The 7,184-nt window shown below is 44.9% G+C and overlaps 1 long non-coding RNA gene across 15 annotated transcripts in view; it reads right to left on the bottom strand.

The window, feature by feature from the left end:
* LOC115600065 overlaps positions 1–6,710 on the bottom strand; it is a 23,429-nt gene extending 16,719 nt beyond the window's left edge. For 6 of the 15 annotated variants that reach the window (XR_003988788.1, XR_003988787.1, XR_003988796.1 and 3 more), the window contains exons 1-2: positions 5,688–6,710; positions 5,275–5,280 (exon numbers count right to left, since the gene is read on the bottom strand). This is a non-coding gene — a long non-coding RNA (uncharacterized LOC115600065). Of the gene's footprint in view, positions 1–678; positions 691–3,128; positions 3,137–5,186; positions 5,189–5,274; positions 5,281–5,687 lie in introns of those variants that run through there. The other 9 variants (XR_003988793.1, XR_003988789.1, XR_003988798.1 and 6 more) reach the window with 3 other exon arrangements.
* Between the last annotated feature and the right edge of the window lie 474 nt (positions 6,711–7,184).

The raw sequence follows: 7,184 nt of genomic DNA, 5'->3' as shown, positions 1-7,184 counted from the left end.
TTACCAGTCAAGAAACCAAATGGGACTTACAGACTGGTACAGGATTTAAGGGCTGTGAATGATATTACAAAGACTCTACATCCAGTGGTAGCCAGCCAATCCTTATACACTTTTGACCAAACCCAAAGATAATCTGATCTGGTTTACAGTGTTAGATTTGAAAGATGCATTTTTTTTTGCCTTACCTTAGCCCCAGAAAGCCAAAAGATTTTTGCCTTTGAATGGGAATCTGTTGGTAAAGGGAGGAAAACACAACTAACCTGGACGGTGTTACCTCAAGGTTATAAAAATAGCCCTACAATATTTGGAAATCAATTGGCCAAAGAATTGGAACAGTGGGAGCGGCCACAGGGAGAAGGCACGCTTCTGCAATATGTGGATGATTTACTGATAGCAACTGAAACAGAAGAACAATGTGTTGAGTGAACAATCTCGTTGTTAAATTTCTTGGGTTTAAATGGTTATCGAGTCTCCCAACAGAAAGCACAGCTGGTACAAGAAAAGGTAGTCTACCTTGGATACGAGATCTCTGGAGGACAGCGATCCCTAGGAACAGCGAGGAAAGAAGCCATCTGCCAGATGCCCAGGCCTGAAACGGTGAGAGACCTGCGAGCCTTCCTGGGAGTGACAGGTTGGTGTCGCCTGTGGATATACCAGTACGGCATACTTGCTAAACCCCTCTATGGTTTGCTGAAAGAGTCTAAAAATATTCTAGTCTGGACTCCTGAGGCAGAAACAGCCTTTAAAAGACTGAAACAAGAACTAATGAAAGCTCCGGCATTAGGCCTGCCCGATGTAACAAAACCATTTTGGCTGTTCTCACATGAGCGCCAGGGAATGGCCCTGGGAGTCCTGGCTCAACAATTGGGACCATACAAAAGGGCTGTGGCTTACTTCTCTAAGCAAACTAGACGAAGTAAGTAAAGGATGGCCCACACACTTGAAGGCAGTGGCTGCAGTAATCATAAACATAGAAGAGGCCAGAAAATTCACCATGGGCCAGAAAATGACTGTATTGGTGTCCTACACTGTATCAGTGGTGCTGCAGCAGAAAGGTGGCCATTGGCTGTCACCTTCTCGGTTCCTGAAGTACCAGGCAATTTTAGTTGAATCAGATGACATAACAATTCAAGTCACTAATGTTGTCAACCCAGCATCATTCCTAGAAGGAAGAGTGTCAGCAGAGCCAACTGAGCATGACTGTCTAGAAACCATCGAGGCTGTGTATTCCAGTCGTCCAGATCTCAAGGAGGAGCCACTCGAAGGGGCAGACGACTGGTTCTCGGATGACAGTAGCTTTGTAAAGCAGGGAGTAAGGATGGCTGGCTACGCAGTAACTACAACAGAGCAGGTAATCGAATCAAATCCCTTGCCTGTGGGAACTTCAGCATAAAAGGACGAACTAATAGGTCTTACCCGAGCCCTCGAGCTGGCAAAAGGGGAAAGAATTAATATATGGACGGACTCTAAGTATGCTTTCTCTGTCGTGCATGCCCATGGAGCAATCTGGAAGGAGCAAGGACTGCTGACTGCCCAGGGAAGACCCATAAAATATGCAGCAGAAATCCTACAGTTGCTGGAGGCTGTTCAGCTCCCAACCCAAGTGGCCATAATGCATTGCAAGGGGCACCTGAAAGGTAACACCGTTCCAGAAATAGGTAATAGAGCAGCAGATGCAGAAGCTAAATTAGCTGCTGCAAGAGCCAATGATTTAGTATTGGCCCTGGTACCAGAAGAATTGGACACTAATTTTCAACCAGAGTACCAGGAATCAGACCGTAAGTGGATACAAAGAAACAAAGGTAAAATGTTAGATAGTGGATGGGGTCAGCTAGAAACAGGACAACTGGTACTGCCAGAGAAATTAGTATGGCAGTTTGTAAAGACAGAATATGACAAGGCCCATTGGGGATTGGATCCCCTTTATCAGCATTTAAAAGTTAGAATAGCAGGGCCAAAGCTGTTTACAGCAGTGAAACAGGTCACATCCCAAGGTGAACGCTGTTTGAAAAATAATCCAAACACGGGAACAAAGGTTCACCAGGGAGTAATTGGTAGATGAAAATTCCCAGGGGAAGTGTGGCAGATTGATTTCTCTGAACTTCCAAGGAAAGGGGGGTATAAGTACCTCTTGGTTTTGACTGATACATTTTCTGGGTGGCCTGAAGCGTTCCCATGCAGAACAAACAAAGAAAGAGAAGTAACTAAAGTCTTGTTTAATGATATTATTCCGAGGTTCGGGGTGCCTAGGAGCATCTCCTCGGACAGAGGCTCGCACTTTTGTGCTAAAATTGTGCGAGCAATAAGTAAGGCACTGCAAATCAAATGGCAATTGCTAGTGGGCAAGTGGAAAAGATGAATCATCTTATAAAACAACAAATTGCAAAAATATGCCAGGAAACTAATTTGCACTGGTACCAAGCCTTACCTATTGCTCTAATCAGACTAAGGGTGAAGCCCCGGTCAAAAGAAAAATTGAGCCCGTTTGAAATTTTATATGGGAGACCTTATGCTATGCAGACTGTAAATAGTGAGGCTGTAGATTAAATAGGTAATCAATATGTGTATGATTATGTTATAGCTGTGGGGAAACTCTTTGATAAAAATGCCACGGTGGTGCACGAATAGTTAAGGTACTGCCATGGGTTGGTACACCACGCGTGGCATTACACCCTGAGTCTGGCTTAAATATTCATGTGTTACGTAACGACCAGCTGTATGAGCAAAAAGACTGGAGTCAAAATAAAGGCCAATTAGACTCCTTAACAGGGGAAAAAGGGGATGAAATCCAGATAGAGTGTAAGAGTAATACTGTGAAAAGACAGGACGGTGATCTAATCAAACTAACTGTGAAACCTTTGAGACCTGTGTCACTAACACTTAACCTGGGACCCGCGATATGGGTCAGAAGGGAGGGACCAGCCTCTTGCACCTGGGAAGGGGAATCCAGTTCACAACAGTGGGTGCAATCGGTGGCGGCAGGAATAATGAGAGAAGGAATGTCAGGGACGTTGCCCCAGGAAGTAAGGGAAACTATATTGAAGGATAGTCACACTACGCAATTTGAAAGGGACCATCAAGCCTGGTGGCAATTAGTAAACTTCACTTACGTGCCACAACATGAGCACATTGAGGCCTACGTTCTCACCATTGGGGCTGCAGAAGAGAAGGCGATTTTCCCTATCCTTACCCTAGGGACGGTACATCAGAATGTCCTTGTTAGGCCAGTGGATCATAATGTCTGGGCGAGTTATGACAACGCTAAAAACAAGTGGCAGTCTGTTAGTACAGAAGCATGTATTCCTAGGGGGCAATTAGGTTACATTTGCGAAAATGCTATAGTAGAAGCAGAGGACTTATGCTTAGATACTGAAAATAGTGTATGCACTTTCGAAATGCTTTCACACAATAGAGTACGGTCACAAGTCTACTATGTAGGGAATGGATGTGCCTGTGTCAGAACAGCTTGCAGTAACGTAACTGTAGATAGTTGCCAAGAGGAAACTAACAATACTAACTTCTGTGTGTGTAATTTTACCAGGATCATAGGCTGCGATTTTAACTACACCGCTCCCGTAACCACTCAGCAGCTAATTAATGCAGAGTACGACTTGTACCACGAGCTGCCAAAATTACAGATAGGTATGGATGTTGAGGTTCTCAAGGCAATGCTTGTGCATCCGGAAGTGGAGAGACTGGTGCAAAGGGTAAACCAAACAGCTAAGCGCACGGTCCTGCAGGTGGAACACAACTCAGAGAAAATAACAAAGGTATTGACTGAAGTAGAACAAGTAGGGCAACATCACTGGTGGGACATTTTTACAGGATTCTCCCCGACAGCAACACAGGTTTTCCACTACCTGGTGCACCCGATACTAATTATAACTATAGCAATGCTTTTACTAACCCTTATGAACTTATGCTTGTGGTGGAAGCTAAAATCCATAATGAAAAGGATTCAGATGATTTGGGCAATGGTACGGGCGTATCAGCGCCCTTTAGGATTAGAACTTGACGAAAGAATTCGTAAGTTATAAGAAAAGGAGGGAAATGAAGCCCCTGAAACAGTTACTTTCCAGAGATAATGGGTTAAAGCATAAGATATAGAGCATCTGGAGAAAACTCAGCGTTTAGGAAAACCACATAGAGCAATAAATTAGTTGAGGAATGGAACACAGTGGCAGGGAAGAGAGATAGGAACAGGTAGTGATAGAGCTCAGCGCATTCCAGAACCAACGAGGTCGGCTTGACCCAAAGGCCTCTGCCAAGCCATGGGGGCCAAGCCAAGTACATCGGAGATTGCCCAAATTAGGAAGAAGTTCAAAAGTTTAAAGGAGGAAGACTCACGGGACGCCCCCTGCCAATGATGAAGGCAACCGGAACGACCACCAAGATGCTCCTCAAAAGAAAGGCTCCACCCTACACCCCGCCTATACCACGCCTCTATATACATATGCATGATTATGTATGTACTATGATGTAATTCTGTAATCAAAATGTATAAAAAGGCTTGCATTTGTCACGGGAATGCAGAAATCCCTTTGCGATTTCTCCGACGCGCGTCGTTAATAAAATACCTCCTGCCTATTTGACTCAAACCAAGTCTTTGAGGCAGTTTATTCTCGCCTTTTGGGGCAAAATTCGGCATCAGATAGGAAAGCCACATATTAGCACTCATTCCAGCTGCAGAAATACACATCACATTCCCTAAATTCCAAAGGTACGGCATGATTGGTTTAATTTCCAACCCTGTGAAATTTCCAAAGGAAAAAGTCTGATTCCCACTCAGTAAAGCCATTCTCCCACTGGAGTTGGAATTCAGACTATTCAGGCAAATTGGTCAAGATTTAAACTGGACTCGAGCCAATTAGCTCAGGCCCCACGTTGGGCGCCAATAAATCTGTCACGGTTTAACACTGGCCCGGCGATTAAACCGAATAACAGACGCTCTCTATTAATGTCTCTCTCTCCTTGATAGAGAAAGGAGAGAGAATAAGGGAGAGAGACTTATGGGTTGGAAACTAAACTACACAACTTTAATGAAACAGTAATGATAAATAGGTAAAATTACTAAATATATACAAATATACAGGAAAATGGATACCACATTCCTCCCCCCTCTTCCCCAATAACTCTCACGTCACCACCGAGGCTGTAGGGCAGCCCTGGGAAAGTCCAGGCTGGACTCCTGGAGTCGGCAGCAGTCGGGAACCGGAGGCAGGAACACACAGATATGGGCTGGCACGGATCAGGACCACAGGCAGATGAACAGACAGGATCCTTCCAGGATGCCGGGTGAAGGAAGGGAAGCAGGAAATCAGGAAAAGATCTGGCTCGGCCCTCGTGATGCCTCAAATTTATACTGAGTGTGACGTATATGGGATGGAATACTCTGTTTGGTCAATTCTGGCATCTATCTTGTCCGTTCCTCCCTAAAGGAGGGCTCAGGTGGGGCCTCTGTGTCCTCCTGGACGGTAAAATGTTTTCCTCAGAGCTGAGTGTCCTTGGCTCTGCATACCAGTCTCTAGCAGTAACTATAAACATCAAGTGTTATCAATCCTAGAAGCACACACACTGCATGAGAAACTTGCTGTTAATTTCAGCAAATGCAACTACTTACAAGGGACTTAGCTAAAAGCAAAAGTACAGAAACAGAAAACCACCTTTATCCTGGCCCAAACCAGGACAGCCTGACCATAAAATTGAGTATACTGCTAGGCTAGATATTGCAAGGAGGAACAGGAGGCCTAAATTGAGGTCGGCGAGAGAGAATGGGAGGGGCAGTGGAATTCAGATTGTTATTGCTAGTAAAAGGGCGAGCATTGGGGTTGCAATAAATAGAAGGGGGGAAGATGTTGACGGGCGAATTGGCTCTTTAATGAATAGTTTAACTCCGTCTGCTATTGGCTGGAGCAGTCCGAATGGGCCAACGATGTTAGGCCTTTGCGGGCTTGCATATAGCTCAATACTTTTCGCTCTACTAAGGTTAGGAAAGCGACTGCAATTAAGATGGGGATGATGTAGGAGAGGGCTATAGTGAGGTATGTCATGGTTTGGGGCCAGATCATTTGTAGGGGAAGCTAGGGAGAGGATTTGAACCTCTGGGTAAAGGGCTTAAGCCTTCTGCATTTGCCGAGCTCTGCCACGCTAGCAATCCTTTTCTAGGATGAGATGAAGGAGCTCCTTTTGTAATTTAGTTGCGTTCATTACTTAAAGAGGGGGCATGCTTGTTGTATTGGCCCCACTTTTTCGGTCCTTTCGTACTAGGAAAAGTCAATCATAGATAGAAACCGACCTGGATTGCTCCGGTCTGAACTCAGATCACGTAGGACTGTTAATCGTTGAACAAACGAACCCTTAATAGCGGCTGCACCATTAGGATGTCCTGATCCAACATCGAGGTCGTAATCCCCCTTGTCGATAGGAGCTCTTGGAGGAGATTGCGCTGTTATCCCTGGGGTAGCTTGGTTCATTGGTCAGATGGATACTTGGTCTGGTTACTGTTAGTACTTTGAGTGGTGGCACTTAGTAAAGATTTGTGGTCTTGTGTTTGGAGGTTTTGTTATTCTCCAAGGTCGCCCCAACCAAAAAATGTTAGTCAGGGCTCTCTGGGTAGTGGGCCTGCTAGGTTTTGTATTAGGGAGGTGACTAGTGATTTTTAAGTTCCACAGGGTCTTCTCGTCTTATGTGATTATTGAAGCCGAAAAAGGCCAAGCAAAACTGTTTAGAGACAGAGTTTGAGTCTTTAAACAGCAAAGGTATTTATTTTCGGATCCGGGGAAACCCCCAGCTAGCGCTGGACAAGGAGTTCCAAGGGTTAAGGGAAAGGGTTAGTATATTTATACAGTAAAAGGGTAGGTCACATCATCCTTACATACATATTCATAACAGGTGGAGTCTGGGCGGAGTTGTCTTTTTGGGGATGTGTTCGGGGGTCTTTGGGGGTCTTCAGATGAAGTAACGAAGTCTTCCTCAGGGTTGAACTTTTTACCTTTCTTGCTCTTGATGACTTCATCCCCTTGTTATAGAGGATAATTGGACCCTTGCAATAAAACTTCCCCTTATCTGCTAGTTCTGGCAGCCTCATCCTGCCTTTCGTGCCTGTGTTTGCACTCCCCCAGTGCCCAGCCGTCTCAGTGGTGCCAGAATTTACACTTCTAATTATCTCCAAGACAGAAATTAAT

This window comes from Calypte anna, chromosome W (assembly GCF_003957555.1).
Source record: "Calypte anna isolate BGI_N300 chromosome W, bCalAnn1_v1.p, whole genome shotgun sequence".
NCBI lineage: Eukaryota > Metazoa > Chordata > Aves > Apodiformes > Trochilidae > Calypte > Calypte anna.
This window is presented reverse-complemented; position numbering and strand designations above follow the sequence as displayed.